Source organism: Pseudophryne corroboree, chromosome 2 (genome assembly GCF_028390025.1).
Source record: "Pseudophryne corroboree isolate aPseCor3 chromosome 2, aPseCor3.hap2, whole genome shotgun sequence".
In the NCBI taxonomy this organism is placed as follows: Eukaryota; Metazoa; Chordata; class Amphibia; order Anura; family Myobatrachidae; genus Pseudophryne; species Pseudophryne corroboree.
Window position 1 is genome coordinate 202,248,921 of NC_086445.1, and position 17,913 is coordinate 202,266,833.

The 17,913-nt window shown below is 45.5% G+C and overlaps 1 protein-coding gene across 1 annotated transcript in view; it reads right to left on the reverse strand.

Annotated features, from left to right (window-relative positions):
* VDR (vitamin D receptor) overlaps window positions 1-17,913 on the reverse strand; it is a 363,421-nt gene that overhangs the window by 222,013 nt on the left and 123,495 nt on the right. The gene's annotated exons all lie outside the window — the stretch shown is intronic.

A 17,913-nucleotide genomic window follows, 5' to 3' on the forward strand; every position in this document is an offset into this window, starting at 1 on the left:
CTGCCTGCAGCTAACTACTGTATGCACCACACATGTTCCCCCAGTGCCAGATATCCCCCAGTGCCAGATAAGCCCCCAGGGCCAGGTATACATGCCCCCCAGTGACAGATGTACCCCCAGTGCCAGGTATACACGTCCCCCAGTGCCAGATATCCCCCTAGGGCCAGATATGCCCCCAGTGCCAGATACACATGTCCCCCCAGTGCCAGATATGCCCCCAGTGCCAGGTACACATGTCCTCCCAGTGCCAGATATGCCCCCAGTGCCAGATATCCCCCAGTGCCAGGTAGACAAGTCCCCCCAGGGCCAGATATCCCCCAGTGCCAGATAAGCCCCCAGTGCCAGGTATACATGCCCCCCAGTGACAGATATACCCCCAGTGCCAGGTATACACGTCCCCCAGTGCCAGATATCCCCCTAGGGCCAGATATGCCCCCAGTGCCAGATACACATGTCCCCCCCAGTGCCAGATATGCCCCCAGTGCCAGATATCCCCCAGTGCCAGGTAGACAAGTCACCTCAGGGCCAGATATCCCCCAGTGCCAGATAAGCCCCCAGTGCCAGGTATACATGCCCCCCAGTGCCAGATATCCCCCCAGGGCCAGATATGCCCCCAGTGCCAGATATACCCCAGTGCCAGGTACACAAGTCCCCCCAGTGCCAGATATGCTCCCAGTGCCAGGTATACATTCCCCCCCCCCCCCCCCATTGCCAGATATCTAAGTTCCCGCGTACTTGCACTGCTGCCCATTCCTCCCCCCTGCATTCTACAAAACTTACATTTTGAGGGGACCTGGGAGGCAGCAGCAAAGATCGGGACAGGGCCAGCTGCCTGCGAACTGCCAGGCAGCCACGGCATGGAGGAACAGAGCTGCAACGCTATTCTAACTACAATGCCGTCCGTGAGCCAATCGGAGGTCACGGGCTGGCAGCCAATCAGGAGCTGCCAAATGGCACCAGCCAAAACACAGTACAGACATAAATAATGACACAAAAAGATACTTATTTTACAATTGAAAATAAACTATAAGAATAATTCTCAGGATTATTGACATATATATATATATATATATATATATATATATATATATTTATACACACACACATATATATATATACACACACATATATATATATACACACACATATACATATTGCGATGAGTCACTTGTAAAGCGGCTGCAAGCACAGGCGGCAGCGGCAACAATGTCTTTATACAGAACAAATTTTTACTCCAAGACAACTGTTTGACTGGGTAAAGGGCAATGGCAACCAGATTCAAAGCATTATGCTAATGAGAGTATCAGAACTGCTTCATGTGTATAGCTGGTGCAACTAGTCCAGTGTTTTTCCATCTGCAGTGGTTATCATTAGTATTGACATTTACACCTAGCCCATGCTGGGAGCAAAATAGTAAGAAAGTCTGCATACATGCCCCTGAATCTCTTGCATCCATTTGTAAGGCAGCCTGCTGACACTCAGAAACAACAATTTCATGGTTAGCATTATGCTAATGAGAGTATCAGAACTGCTTCATGTGTATAGCTGGTGCAACTAGTCCAGTGTTTTTCCATCTGCAGTGGTTATCATTAGTATTGACATTTACACCTAGCCCATGCTGGGAGCAAAATAGTAAGAAAGTCTGCATACATGCCCCTGAATCTCTTGCATCCATTTGTAAGGCAGCCTGCTGACACCCAGAAACAACAATTTCATGGCTAGAGAGAAGTGAATGCGCACGGAGCCTCTGTAAAGGTGCCTATGTATGCATGGTGCGCACATGTGCATTCTGCATCCGCTTTTGGACTTGCATGTGAATCAGAAATACTCATTATCACTGGTCCGGCTATAAATGAATTGCAGCATACATTTCATTTCTATGCAATTTGTTAAAGCAGCATAGGACTGGGTATACTGTACACTACCAATGACTTCAAGGTTACCAGGTTAAGTCACAGGCATTATCAGCATGGAATTTGGTACGATGCCAGACGACAAATAAATGTACAGCCTTGCAAACATGTCACAGAATGTAATAATATTTGCTAGCCAAACACGATGCTGGGTGCATGAAAAATATAGATCACATGGGAAATTGTCGAGCGGTCACAGAATGAAAAATAATTTTTTATTAAAAATAATAAATTTTTCTACACTCTGCTTTTGTGCAGAGATAGCGTGAGAAACTCTTTGTGACTCATACTACCGTGTATCACAGATCATTCTGCCCAGGGAATCCTTGAAACATACATAAAACATGCAGTGCTTTCATAAGGTCTGTTGCATGTAAATCTCTCTTTCTATAATGGTATCTTTCCTTCACTGTTCAAGCATGCAGTGATTACTCCCATTCTGAATAAGCTAAATTCTGACCCTAACTCTCTCTCAAACTACCGTCCCATCTCTTAGCTCCCATGTCTCTCCAAGCTACTTGAGAAACTTGCCTACACTCGCCTCACACTTTCTTAACTCACACAACTTATTGGACACACATCAATCAGGCTTTCGCTCCCAACACTCCACAGAGACAGCACTGACTAAAGTAGTAGATCTAATAACTGCGAAGTCTAAAGGCCATTACTCACTACTCATTCTTCTAGATCTCTCTGCTGCTTCTGACACTGTTGACCACTCTCTTCTCATACAAACACTGCAGTCCCTGGGTCTTCAGGACACGGCCCTCTCTTGGTTGCTATTCTACCTATCTAATCGCTCTTTCAGTGTCCATTTCTCTGAATCCACCTCCTCTTCGCTAGCTCTTTCAGTTGGAGTACCACAAGGCTCGGTCTTGGGTCCTCTGTGCTTTTCTCGATCTATACCTCATCTCTTGGGAAACTAATCAGTTCTTTTGGATTTCAGTATCATCTGTACGCAGAGGATACTCAAATCTACCTATCATCCCCTGATTTGTATCATCTGTATTGGGTTGGGTCACTGAATGCCTCTCTGCCATTTCATCTTGGATGTCATCTTGCCACCTCAAAACTTAATATTTCCAAAAACAGACTTAATTATATTTCCACCGGCCAATAGCAGTTACCAACCTGTTATTTCTATCACTGTGGAGAACTCTACAATCAACGCTACACCACAAGCTCGCTGCCTAGGAGTCATACTTGACTCAGAACTGTCCTTTGCTCCCCACATTCAATCTGTCAAAATCATGCTACATGCATCTAAGAAACATATCTAAAATACGATCATACCTTACACAAGAAACTACTAAAACCCTAATCCATGCTCTCATTGATTCGCGCATTGATTATTGCAATAGTCTTCTTGCTGGTCTTACTAAGAAGAGACTCTCACCATTACAATCCATTCTGAATGCAGCTGCGAGGCTAATATTCCTCGTTAAACGCTCATCGTTTGCAGACCCACTTTGTCAGTCCCTCCATTGGTGACCGGTATTCTACCGTATTTAATATAAAATACTGTTACTTACACACAAGGCTATTAACCATACTACACCAACATACATCTCTTCGCTTATCTCAAAACATCTCCCAACCCGGTCCCTTCGCTCTTCACAAGATCTACGTCTCTCATCCACACTCATTACTTGCTCCCATGCACGATTACAGGACTTTCTGCGGGCTGCTCCTACTCTGTGGAATGCCCTACCACGTACAATAAGACTCTCCTTTAGTGTTCAAACCTTCAAGCATTCCCTGAAAACTCACCTATTCAGACAAGTTTATCCAATTCCAGAACCGATCACATTACCTTCATAGCTTTCCTATCCAATGATATCACCACAGTACAATACACATATCCCCCACATATTTTCTTTCCTCATGCTCCCATCCTCCTGTCCCTGGTTCATCACTGCTGTGATGTGATATCATGCAGCCCACCAAGAACCTTTGCAATCTGGTGGACAACTACTGTATGCAATAAATAGCACCTATCCTCGTGTACCTCTATGACTGTTTTTACCCGGTTTTGTCTTCTAATTGTGTCCAGATGTAAAACCATATTCATAACAACTGAAAGTAGGCACCTCCCCTATTATAAATTGTAATTTTGGGGTAAAATATTGCCCTATGTAAAAAACTTTGATGCATTTCAGTATATGATATAGAGACTAAAAACCTATGAAGTTTACTATAGGCATTTAGGATAGGTTTCATAGTGAGCTCAGGGAAGTCCGCTCTCCACTGCTTCCAAAAGAAGGGAGTAATTAAACTCTTAATTTGGAAGGGTGAGTAGGAATTCTAATCTCCAGATATGTGGAACAGTAATTAGTAGCCCATTGAAAAGAAAAGAAAAGAAATCACCCCAACCAATTTGGACATATAGAAAAGACAATGCCATAGTTTTGGAGTAATTCATCTTGAGTCCTGCTACTAATTCAAAAGTGTCAAATAACAAAAGCAAGTGAGTCCTCGTCAGTTTCGGGTAGGCAAAATACAATAGCAGATCATCAGCAAATGATGAAAATTTGATTTCTGTATTAGCCACGCCATCTAGATTCATTAAGGAAATGTCTAAGGAGAGGGACAAGGGTTAAGTTAAACAGAAGCAGAGAGAGCAGATGCTTTAACTTGAACTTCAGTTTCACAATTTAAAACCTAATTATCAATGCCTGTATGGGACTAAAGCAGTCGTTACCAAACTAGAGTATCAGTATTTTTTTACACAGCAAAAATTTCTTAGAGAAATTCAGGAAAAAAATGAAATAAAGTAAAATTGTGTATATATATATATATATATATATATATATATATATATAGTAGCAGTAAAGGCGGCACTCATCCAGACTTCATAACTTGATGAAAGTTTTACTTTATTTAGGCCAACATGTTTCGAGGAGTACACCTCGTCCTCAGGGCCAGACAACCCACTAACTACATCAAACAGTGCTTATATACAAAAGACAAGACAAACACTAATGCTAAACGTACTCACCTGCTCCACGGCGCTGCCGCCCGCCACCTCGTCCGGCCGCACATCTGCGTCGCCATCCGATGACGTCACGGCGCGCCGCGTCGCAGACGAGTACCCATGGCAACCGGGCGATACTCCGCTCGGTCACCTACAGGGAGGCAATGGGGACAAAAAAACACAAATGGTGAAAATAACATACAAATACATAAATCCAGGTAAAAAACAAAAATGTACAAATCAGTCCTGAAAGATTAGATAACTGCAAAACCTAACTAGATTAATGCATACAGTCCTGGTATGATAAAGCCTGATTAAGAGTCCTATTCATGACTTAAATAGATAAGTAATGTTAAAAAAGATCAAACCAGAATAATGCATACAAAACTAATATGTTTAAGCATGACTGCAAGACCTGATACTGGAATACAATAATAATAAGATAAATGATTTATGGGGGATTTTTATAGGAAACACTGCAGGCCCAGGTTCTCATTGAGACCACCGGGTGACAGCGTACCCAATTTATGAATCCACCTAGATTCTTTTTGTAACAGTAATCTGTCTCTATTCCCGCCCCTAATCATACGGGGAACATGGTCTATCAGGATGGCTCTAATACTGGCTACCCTATGGCCCAACAGTACACAGTGGCGGGCAAACGGTTGCTCGCTGTCCTTATTTTCAAAAGCCTTTTTTATGGCACTTCTATGGAGAGCCATTCTCTCACGAAACTGCCTAATGGTCTTGCCCACATAGGCAAGACCACATGGGCACGTGAGGAGATACACAACATGAGTAGTGGTGCATGTTAAACGATGTTTTATGGGAATTTTACGACCCGTAGAGGGATGATTAAAGGAAGTGCCTACCAAGAGTGTATTACATGTGGCACATCCCAAGCAGCGGTAACAGCCTGCCTTGGCTCGCAGGAAGTGAGATTCTCTGTTACTGGCCAGCTCAGTGATGTCTAATTTAACTATGCGGTCGCCTATGTTCCTTCCTCTGGTGTGACTCGGCAATAACGCCGTATTCACCATGGAGGACATGGCCCCGTCAGTTTGTATTACTGGCCACATTTGTTTGGCTTTTTTTACTATTTGTCTACTCTTGGTGGTGTATTTATTCACCCAAGGGAACACTTCTCTACTACGTTGTATGCGAGCTTGGCTAGACTGCAAAGCCTGCTGTCTGGTCATGTCTAAGACACGTTGTTTAGAAACCTCCAAGTCCCTCATAGGATAACCCCTTTCGGCAAATCTGTGTTTCATGATGTCTAATGCCCTACCTGTCTCTGCTGGGTCAGATGTAATTCTCCGTACCCTCAAAAATTGAGAGTACGGAAGTGGAAAGTGGAGATGTTACGGCTGAATAGATCACTGAGGCGAAGGGAATTCTTTAATAATAAAAGCTCGGGACTACCAATTGAGAATATTCCTGCGCAACTTCAGGCGATTGCACCCCGGTCACAATTTGATCCTCCTAGCCTCAATCCATCTATCAGGACTTTTTCACGCATGGTGGAATTAGAGGGCAACACCGGTGTAGCCCACACAGGATATTCCAACATGTCTAGACAGGAGATTACGGCACTAAATGACTTGTCCAGCAGGACTGATATAGTGATCCGGAAAGCGGACAAAGGGGGAGCTATAGTTGTGCAGGACTTGGGCGACTATATTAAGGAAAGTGAACGGCAATTGAACAATGCGGCTGTTTATAAAAGGTTGTCCAAAGATCCCACCGTGGAATATAAGAAGGAACTGGATTCCCTGTTGAAAGTGGCCGTTGAACAGGGGACTATCACAGTTCAAGCCCATAAAGCACTCACGGTTGATTTCCCTATTGCACCATTGTTCTATACGGTCCCCAAGGTCCATAAATCCTTGCAGGATCCCCCTGGCCGCCCTATAGTGTCGGCCAGAGGTTCCTTGTACCATCCTGTCTCTATTTTTCTAGATTCGTATCTTAATCCCTGTGTACAGCAGATACCGTCCTATCTTAAGGATACCACGGCCTTACTCCTTGAGCTGCAGGATTTGAGCCCCATACCTGAGGAGCTCACCTTATGCAGCGCTGACGTCACTAGCCTCTATACTTGCATTCCACACAGTGCAGGTATGGAGGCGGTGAGGTCATTGATTGTAAACAACTCCACCTATAAAGGGCCAGAGGTTGGATTCTTCATGTCCCTTTTGGACAAAATTCTTAACAGAAATTATTTTGTCTTTAATGGCAAATTCTGGTTGCAACTTGCAGGATGTGCGATGGGGTCGGCCGTGGCCCCATCGTACGCGAATGCATTTATGTATCAACTAGAAGGCCAGATGTTTTCCATAGATCCTGAGATATCCATGCAGGTTTTCTACTACAGACGCTATATAGATGACTTGCTCATCTTATGGCAGGGCCCTATAGAAAACTTAACTTCCCTTTTGGATGGTCATAACATGACCAGTCATCCAGTACAGTTTACTTATGATATGCAGAAAGAGGCCATCAATTATTTGGATGTGACCATTTCCCATAAGGATGGTAGGCTTGTTACTTCACTCTATGTAAAACCAACCGATAGGAATACCGTACTTAAGTATCATAGTTTCCATCCAGCTCCCCTATTGAGGGGACTTCCGTACTCTCAATTTTTGAGGGTACGGAGAATTACATCTGACCCAGCAGAGACAGGTAGGGCATTAGACATCATGAAACACAGATTTGCCGAAAGGGGTTATCCTATGAGGGACTTGGAGGTTTCTAAACAACGTGTCTTAGACATGACCAGACAGCAGGCTTTGCAGTCTAGCCAAGCTCGCATACAACGTAGTAGAGAAGTGTTCCCTTGGGTGAATAAATACACCACCAAGAGTAGACAAATAGTAAAAAAAGCCAAACAAATGTGGCCAGTAATACAAACTGACGGGGCCATGTCCTCCATGGTGAATACGGCGTTATTGCCGAGTCACACCAGAGGAAGGAACATAGGCGACCGCATAGTTAAATTAGACATCACTGAGCTGGCCAGTAACAGAGAATCTCACTTCCTGCGAGCCAAGGCAGGCTGTTACCGCTGCTTGGGATGTGCCACATGTAATACACTCTTGGTAGGCACTTCCTTTAATCATCCCTCTACGGGTCGTAAAATTCCCATAAAACATCGTTTAACATGCACCACTACTCATGTTGTGTATCTCCTCACGTGCCCATGTGGTCTTGCCTATGTGGGCAAGACCATTAGGCAGTTTCGTGAGAGAATGGCTCTCCATAGAAGTGCCATAAAAAAGGCTTTTGAAAATAAGGACAGCGAGCAACCGTTTGCCCGCCACTGTGTACTGTTGGGCCATAGGGTAGCCAGTATTAGAGCCATCCTGATAGACCATGTTCCCCGTATGATTAGGGGCGGGAATAGAGACAGATTACTGTTACAAAAAGAATCTAGGTGGATTCATAAATTGGGTACGCTGTCACCCGGTGGTCTCAATGAGAACCTGGGCCTGCAGTGTTTCCTATAAAAATCCCCCATAAATCATTTATCTTATTATTATTGTATTCCAGTATCAGGTCTTGCAGTCATGCTTAAACATATTAGTTTTGTATGCATTATTCTGGTTTGATCTTTTTTAACATTACTTATCTATTTAAGTCATGAATAGGACTCTTAATCAGGCTTTATCATACCAGGACTGTATGCATTAATCTAGTTAGGTTTTGCAGTTATCTAATCTTTCAGGACTGATTTGTACATTTTTGTTTTTTACCTGGATTTATGTATTTGTATGTTATTTTCACCATTTGTGTTTTTTTGTCCCCATTGCCTCCCTGTAGGTGACCGAGCGGAGTATCGCCCGGTTGCCATGGGTACTCGTCTGCGACGCGGCGCGCCGTGACGTCATCGGATGGCGACGCAGATGTGCGGCCGGACGAGGTGGCGGGCGGCAGCGCCGTGGAGCAGGTGAGTACGTTTAGCATTAGTGTTTGTCTTGTCTTTTGTATATAAGCACTGTTTGATGTAGTTAGTGGGTTGTCTGGCCCTGAGGACGAGGTGTACTCCTCGAAACATGTTGGCCTAAATAAAGTAAAACTTTCATCAAGTTATGAAGTCTGGATGAGTGCCGCCTTTACTGCTACTGTGTAAACCCTGGACCTTGTTGTCTCTGGCTGGGAGGGCACCGCAGCAGCTGTATGCATTGGGAGTGGAGTGCCGGATTGATTCCTTTTGATATATATATATATATATATGTCATCCTTCAGTTTATAGATGTGGTAAGGGACGGGATTCGCTTCTGTTTGTCTACATATTTCTGATTGGAAGCCACAAGCACTGGTTTTGCCTATTACACAGACAATAGATAATTTGAATTGGTCCTGGCACTCCGTTTGGGAACTACTGGTCTAAGGTATAGGACAAGTAATCCTGATCATTATCTGTTTAAGATCAACCAGATTCACACTGGGACTGTCACAAGACCAGACAATATTAGCAAGTGTGTGTTCTTCAGCAGATGGTGATACTTGGGCACAACTGGATCCATCCAATTTGGTCACCCATGTATGTAGAACCATCAATATTCTATATTTAGAATGATGATCAAGAAAAGTTCTTAAATGTTTTCTGTTTAGAAAAGTTTACTATGGACCTTATCGCTGCATACGTAGTCAGATCTGCGTCCATCTCCTCACATGCTGGAGGCCGCCCAGCACTGGACAAGGTCGCCCAACATGTGTGACAGGCTGCCTCCTGATGCATCCGTAATTATATTGTGGATGAATCGAATTAAAGGTTGATACCTGGCATTGCAGCCTGGCTGTGCTGTCAGGCGGTCCACCGCCATTTATTTATTTCTTTTATTTTCAAATTTACATTTTTATTAGTATTTGTCAAAGAATACTCAGACATAGGACGGGAAGAGGGTACAGAAATAAAAATAGGAAGGGAAAAAGGAAGAATAACGTATCAGGTACATTCAATACATTGAGAGAGGATTCAACCATACAGTATCACAATATCGGAAGTAACACTGTAGTCAACAATTATAGGGTTCAACCAGTGGTGAGTCCATAGGAATTGTTAAGTAAGTACTTCATACCAACCAACAAATGTACATTAGCAATGTGCCACCTCGTAGCTAAAATTTAGAGAGATTGTGGTAATTTGTAATTGCTCCAAGCAGACCATTTGGTAAGGGGGGGAAGGAGACTTTGCTAGGGAACTAGAGTAGGAGGCACCACCATTATTTTAATCGGAGCAATGCGTATGACGTCCTGCAGCCACCCCGAAAACTGCCTCTGGTCTGCCACGCAACCCCCCCCCCCCCAACACCGCGTAACCGCCCCCCCACCACCACCACCACTGTCGTCAATCACATTGCAGCCACATCCTACAGCCCCTAGGACCAAAATAATGGGGATGTTTTATTATTTTTTTGTATAACATGAAACGTAGATATTCTGCCAGAGGGTGTTCACATGGCAACTATTACTCTGCTATTATCCCAAACAGCCACTACAAACAGGTTCCGGTATGAATGGTCGACAGTCATTAGGTCGACCACTATTGGTCGACATTGACATGGTCGACATGGGCACATGGTCGACACATGAAAATGGTCGACACATGAAAGGTCGACACATGAAAAGGTCGACACATGAAAAGGTCGACATGAGTTTTTTTTAACTTTTTTTGGTGTCGTTTTTTGCGTAAAGTGACTGGGAACCCCAATTAGTGCACCGCTTCGCTCGCCATGCTTCGGGCATGGTGCCTTCGCTCCGCTACCGCTTCGCTCGGCACAGATTACCGTTCCAATCGTAGTCCACGTGGATCGTAAAGTATGGAAAAGTTCCCCAAAAGAAAAAGAAAAAAGAAAAAAAAACTAATGTCGACCTTTCATGTGTCGACCATTTTCATGTGTCGACCATGTGTCCATGTCGACCATGTCAATGTCGACCAAATGACTGTCGACCATAACATGGTCGACCATGTGAACGGATACCCTACAAACATTAGTGGAAATGCTATGATGTCTATTTACCTAACTGGCTAGAGCAATACATTTCATTTGTAAAGCCAGTGAGCTTTAAGGAAAAAAAAATGTAGGTTGAAAACAGATGTCCATTTCCTTCTATGTTAAAAAAAATAACTAAAAAAATAAAATAAAAATTACGCAGCTGCTGTTTGAGTAAATCTGTGACACTTTGTATACAAAATAGGGAAATACTAAATCTAAATTAGAATAAAAGTGATTAAGGAAACCTTTTAAAAAACGCATAATTTGCATATTAAATGAGTTAGCTTTACGGATAACAATTTATGTGAGATTTTAGCTTCTGTAAGCAGAAACTATATTTTAAGAATTTGGTGGAAGATTAATCTTTCTAACAAAAAAAAAAAAAAAAAAACTATTTTGGGTTTGGCAGATCTTAAATCATATCTTGGATTAAGTGCATTCACACACAATGTGCATAACATATGTCAGGTTTTGGCAGGGTTCGAAAGAATGCTAAAATTAAATATACATATATTCTATAGTTTGCATAAATTACTAACATGTAGCTGGTATACAATTTTAGATTGGCAGCAGGTGCACTACTGACATAGCACCCCATACCAATATAAATAATTGTTTGCTACTCTAGAGGCCCCCATTACGCTATTCTTAGAATGTGAGGGTGCTGGCACAAGCGCTATAGAGCCCAATGTTTTGCTTTACAGAAAGGAAATCACAAAATACTCCACTGTAAATTTGCCAGCTCATTGCAGAGTTCAGAAGTGCAGAGTAAATAACTACCGAGCAGTAAGTAAGACATTGTGAACGCAGATAATAAAGGGTAAATGCATCTAAAAAAATAAGATTTTACTCACCGGTAAATCTATTTCTCGTAGTCCGTAGTGGATGCTGGGGACTCCGTAAGGACCATGGGGAATAGACGGGCTCCGCAGGAGACTGGGCACTCTAAGAAAGATTTAGTACTACTGGTGTGCACTGGCTCCTCCCTCTATGCCCCTCCTCCAGACCTCAGTTAAGGAAACTGTGCCCGGAAGAGCTGACATTACAAGGAAAGGATTTTGGAATCCAGGGTAAGACTCATACCAGCCACACCAATCACACCGTATAACTTGTGATAACATACCCAGTTAACAGTATGAACAATCAACAAAGCATCATCCACGGATGCCAACATAACATAACCCTTTATTAAGCAATAACTATATACACGTAATGCAGAAAGTCCGCACTTGGGACGGGCGCCCAGCATCCACTACGGACTACGAGAAATAGATTTACCGGTGAGTAAAATCTTATTTTCTCTAACGTCCTAGTGGATGCTGGGGACTCCGTAAGGACCATGGGGATTATACCAAAGCTCCCAAACAGGCGGGAGAGTGCGGATGACTCTGCAGCACCGAATGGGCAAACACAAGGTCCTCCTCAGCCAGGGTATCAAACTTGTAGAATTTTGCAAAAAAGTGTTTGAACCCGACCAAGTAGCTGCTGGGCAAAGCTGTAATGCCGAGACCCCTCGGGCTGCCGCCCAAGAAGAGCCCACTTTCCTTGTGGAATGGGCTTTTATCGATTTTGGATGCGGCAATCCAGCCGCAGAATGAGCCTGCTGAATCGTGTTGCAGATCCAGCGAGCAATAGTTTGCTTTGAAGCAGGAGCACCCAGCTTGTTGGATGCATGCAGGATAAACAGCGAGTCAGTTTTCCTGACTCCAGCCGTTCTGGCCACATAAATCTTCAAAGCCCTGACTACATCAAGCAATCCTCCAAGTCACGAGTAGCCGTAGGCACCACAATAGGTTAGTTCAAATGAAAAGATGACACCACCTTCGGCAGAAATTGTGGACGAGTCCGCAATTCTGCCCTGTCCACATGGAAAACCAGATATGTAAAAGCCCCTAACAAAGCCGCCAATTCTGACACACGCCTAGCCGAAGCTAAGGCCAATAAAATGACCACCTTCCACGTGAGATACTTGAGCTCCACGGTCTTAAGTGGCTCAAACCAGTGGGATTTCAGGAAACCCAACACCACGTTGAGATCCCAAGGTGCCACTGGTGGCACAAAAGGGGGCTGAATATGCAGCACTCCCTTAACAAACGTCTGAACCTCAGGAAGAGAAGCCAGTTCTTTTTGAAAGAAAATGGATAGGGCCGAAATCTGGACCTTTATGGACCCCAACTTCAAGCCCATAGTCACTCCAGACTGTAGGAAGTGCAGGAACCGGCCCAGCTGGAATTCCTCTGTAGGGGCCTTCCTGGCCTCACACCAGGCAACATATTTTCGCCATATACGGTGATAGTGTTTTGCTGTCACGTCCTTCCTAGCCTTTATTAGCGTAGGAATAACTTCATCCGGAATGCCTTTTTCCGCTAGGATCCGGCGTTCAACCGCCATGCCGTCAAACGCAGCCGCGGTAAGTCTTGGAACAGACAGGGCCCTGTTGCAACAGGTCCTGTCTGAGAGGCAGAGGCCATGGGTCCTCTGTGAGCATTTCTTGCAGTTCCGGGTACCAAGTCCTTTTTGGCCAATCCGGAACAATGAGTATTGTTCTCACTCCTCTTTTTCTTACGATTCTCAGCACCTTGGGTATGAGAGGAAGAGGAGGAAATACATAGACCGACTGGAACACCCACGGTGTCACTAGTGCGTCCACAGCTATCGCCTGAGGGTCCCTGGACCTGGCGCAATACCTTTTTAGCTTTTTGTTGAGGCGGGATGCCATCATGTCCACCTGTGGCAGTTCCCATCGATTTGTAATCTGCGTGAAGACTTCTTGATGAAGTCCCCACTCTCCCGTGTGGAGGTCGTGCCTGCTGAGGAAGTCTGCTTCCCAGTTGTCCACTCCCGGAATGAACACTGCTGACAGTGTTTGCACGTGATTATCCGCCCAACGAAGAATCCTGGTGGCTTCCGCCATCGCCACTCTGCTTCTTGTGCCGCCCTGGAGGTTTACATGAGCCACTGCGGTGATGTTGTCTGACTGAATCAGCACCGGTTGGTTGCAAAGCAGAGGCTCCGCTTGACTCAGGGCGTTGTATATGGCCCTTAGTTCCAGGATATTTATGTGCAGACAAGCCTCCTGACTTGACCACAACCCTTGGAAGTTTCTTCCCTGAGTGACTGCCCCCCATCCTCGGAGGCTCGCATCCGTGGTCACCAGGACCAAGTCCTGTATGCCGAACCTGCGGCCCTCGAGAAGGTGAGCACTCTGCAGCCACCACAGAAGAGACACCCTGGCCCTGGGGGACAGGGTTATCAGCCGATGCATCTGAAGATGCGATCCGGACCACTTGTCCAACAGATCCCACTGAAAGATCCTCGCATGGAACCTGCCGAAGGGAATGGCTTCGTATGATGCCACCATCTTTCCCAGGACTCGTGTGCAGTGATGCACCGACACCTGTTTCGGTTTTAAGAGGTCTCTGACTAGAGTCACGAGCTCCTGAGCCTTCTCCGCCGGGAGAAACACCTTCTTCTGGTCTGTGTCCAGAATCATGCGCAGAAAGGGCAGACGCGTCGTAGGAATCAGCAGCGACTTTGGGATATTCAGAATCCAGCCGTGCTGTTGCAACATTTCCTGAGAGTGTGCTACGCTGATCAGCAACTGCTCTCTGGACCTCGCCTTTATGAGGAGATCATCCAAGTATGGGATAATTGTGACTCCTTGCTTTCTCAGGAGCACCATCATTTCCGCCATTACCTTGGTAAATATTCTCGGTGCCGTGGAGAGCCCAAACGGCAACGTCTGGAATTGGTAATGACAGTCCTGTACCACAAATCTGAGGTACTCCTGATGAGGTGGATAAATGAGGACATGCATGTAAGCATCCTTGATGTCCAGAGACACCATAAAATCCCCCTCTTCCAGGCTTGCAATGACCGCTCTGAGCGATTCCATTTTGAACTTGAATCTTTTCAGATAAATGTTCAGGGACTTTAAATTCAATATGGGTCTGAACGGACCGTCCGGTTTCGGAACCACAAACATTGTGGAATAGTATCCCCTTCCCTGTTGAAGGAGGGGAACCTTTACCACCACCTGCTGGAGATATAACTTGTGAATTGCCGCTAACACTACCTCCCTTTCCATGGGGGAAGCTGGCAGGGCGATTTGAGGTAACGGTGAGGGGGCATCACTTCGAATTCCAGCTTGTATCCCTGAGACACAATCTGTATAGCCCAGGGATCCACCTGTGAGCGAACCCACTGGTGGCTGAAATTTTGGAGACGCGCCCCACCGCTCCTGGCTCCACCTGTGGAGCCCCAGCGTCATGCAGTGGATTTAGTGGAAGCCGGGGAGGACTTCTGTTACTGGGAACTAGCTGTATGGTGCAGCTTCTTTCCTCTACCCCTGCCTCTGGCAAGAAAGGATGCACCTCTGACTTTCTTGCTTTTTTGTGATCGAAAGGACTGCATTTGGTAATACGGTGCTTTCTTAGGCTGTGAGGGAATATATGGCAAAAAATTTGACTTCCCAGCCGTAGCTGTGGAAACTAGGTCCGAGAGACCGTTCCCAAACAATTCCTCACCCTTGTAAGGTAAAACCTCCATGTGCTTTTTGGAGCCAGCATCACCTGTCAATTGCCGAGTCCACAGGACCCTTCTGGCAGAAATCGACATTGCATTTATTCTAGAGCCCAGTAGGCAAATGTCCCTCTGGGCATCCCTCATATATAGGACAGAGTCTTTTATATGCCCCAGGGTTAGTATTATTATTTATTATTATTATCCTTTATTTATATGGCGCCACAAGGGTTCCGCAGCGCCCAATTACAGAGTACATATGCACATAATCAAAACAGGAAAAAAGTGGACTTACAGTTGAAGACAATATAGGACAAGTACAGGGCAACTAAGCATAACTACACCAGTAAACATAGAGATAAGTTCCAGGTGGCCAAAAAACTGCGGGATCTGGGCAGTTGAGGATTATTAAAAGTAAGAAACGTATAAGCACATGAGGGAAGAGGGCCCTACTCGTGAGAGCTTACATTCTAAGGGGAGGGGTAGACAGACAGGGGTGACACAGATGGGGTACATAGAGAGCGTGGAACAGAGGGTTAGGTTGAGATTTGGCTAGGTTTGGTAAAGAAATGGGTCTTAAGAGCCCGTTTGAAGTTTTGTAGAGAGGTGGAGAGTCTGAGGGGGAGAGGTAAAGAATTCCAGAGAAAGGGAGCAGCACGTGAAAAATCTTGGAGATAGGAGTGGGAGGAAGTAATCAGAAGACAGGAGAGTCGGCGTGCATTAGCAGAGCGAAGAGGACGGGTGGGAGAATAAAGGGAGATAAGGTCAGAGATGTAGATGGGAGAGGAGTGGGTGAGAGCTTTGTAAGTGAGTGTGAGAAGTTTGAATTGGATTCTGAAAGGGAAGGGAAGCCAGTGGAGGGCCTGTAGGAGAGGGGAGGTAGACGTAGTGCGTTTGGTGAGGAAGATGAGCCGGGCAGCAGCATTGAGGATAGATTGGAGTGGAGAGAGGTAATTGTCAGGGAGGCCAGTTAGGAGGAGATTACAGTAGTCCAGTCTGGAAATAATCAGTGAGTGAATAATGATCTTAGTGGCATCCTGGGTGAGAAAAGGTCTGATTCTGGAAATGTTTTTGAGATGAAAATGACAGGTTTGTGAGAGGTGCTGAATGTGTGGTTTGAAGGAGAGGGAGGAGTCAAGGATTACGCCAAGACAGCGTACTTGGGGGCTAGGGGAGATAGTCGTGCCATCAATGGATAATGAGATTGTGGGAGGTGAGGCTGTGCGGGAGGGTGGGAAGATGATCAGCTCAGTCTTAGACATGTTGAGTTTAAGAAAGCGCTGAGACATCCAGGAAGAGATAGCAGAAAGACAGTTTGAGGTACGAGTGAGGAGAGCCGTGGAGAGATCAGGGGAGGAGAGGTAGATTTGAGTGTCATCAGCATAGAGGTGGTATTGGAAGTTAAAAGAACTAATGAGTTCACCTAAAGAGGACGTATAGAGAGAAAAGGAGAGGACCAAGAACAGAGCTTTGGGGACACCAACAGTTAGTGGAAGTGGGGGGGAGGTAGCATCATGAGAGGAGACAGAGAAGGAACGATCAGAGAGGTAGGAGGACAGCCAGGAGAGGGCAGTATCACGCAGACCAAGAGAGTGAAGGATTTGCAGAAGGAGAGGGTGGTCCACAGTGTCAAAAGCAGCAGAGAGGTCAAGAAGAATAAGCAGAGAGTAGTGGCCCATAGATTTGGCTGCATGGAGGTCATTGCAGACTTTTGTGAGGGCAGTTTCAGTGGAGTGGAGAGAACGGAAACCAGACTGGAATGGGTCAAGCAGTGAGTGAGAGGAAAGAAAGGCAGTGAGGCGATTATAGACAATACGCTCAAGAAGTTTGGAGGCAAAGGGGAGGAGAGAGATGGGTCGATAGTTGGAGAGAGTGTTAGGATCAAGGGTAGGTTTTTTAAGAATAGGGGAGACAAGAGCATGCTTGAAGGCAGAGGGAACAGTGCCTGATGAAAGGGAGAGATTGAGAAGGTGGGCAAGATGGGAACAGGCAGAAGGAGAGAGGAAGCGGAGGAGGTGGGAGGGGATAGGGTCGAGCGGGGAGGTTGTGGGGGGGGGAGGAACAGATGAGGGCCATGACTTCCTCGCCAGATACATGGGAGAAAGATGTCAGAGTTGGTAAGAGGGAAGGGGAGGGGTGGCAAGGGATGGGTGGTGGCTGGTTGCTGGTCTGGTGGGATGTGATATCCTGACGTATGGAGTCAATCTTGGATGTGAAATAAGTGGCAAGGTCAAGAGCAGACAATGAGGAAGGGAGAGGAGGTGGTGGTGGGCAGAGGAGGGAGTTAACAGTGGCAAAGAGGCGCCGGGGGTTGGAAGACTGGGTAGAAATGAGGATTTTGAAGTATGATTGTTAGGCAAGGGAAATGGCAGTACTGAAGGATGAGAGCATGAATTTGAAATGGAGGAAGTCTGCTTTAGAGCGTGATTTCCTCCACTGTCGCTCGGCAGTACGTGAGCATTTTTGTAGATATCTGGTGCATTTGGTGTGCCAGGGTTGAGGT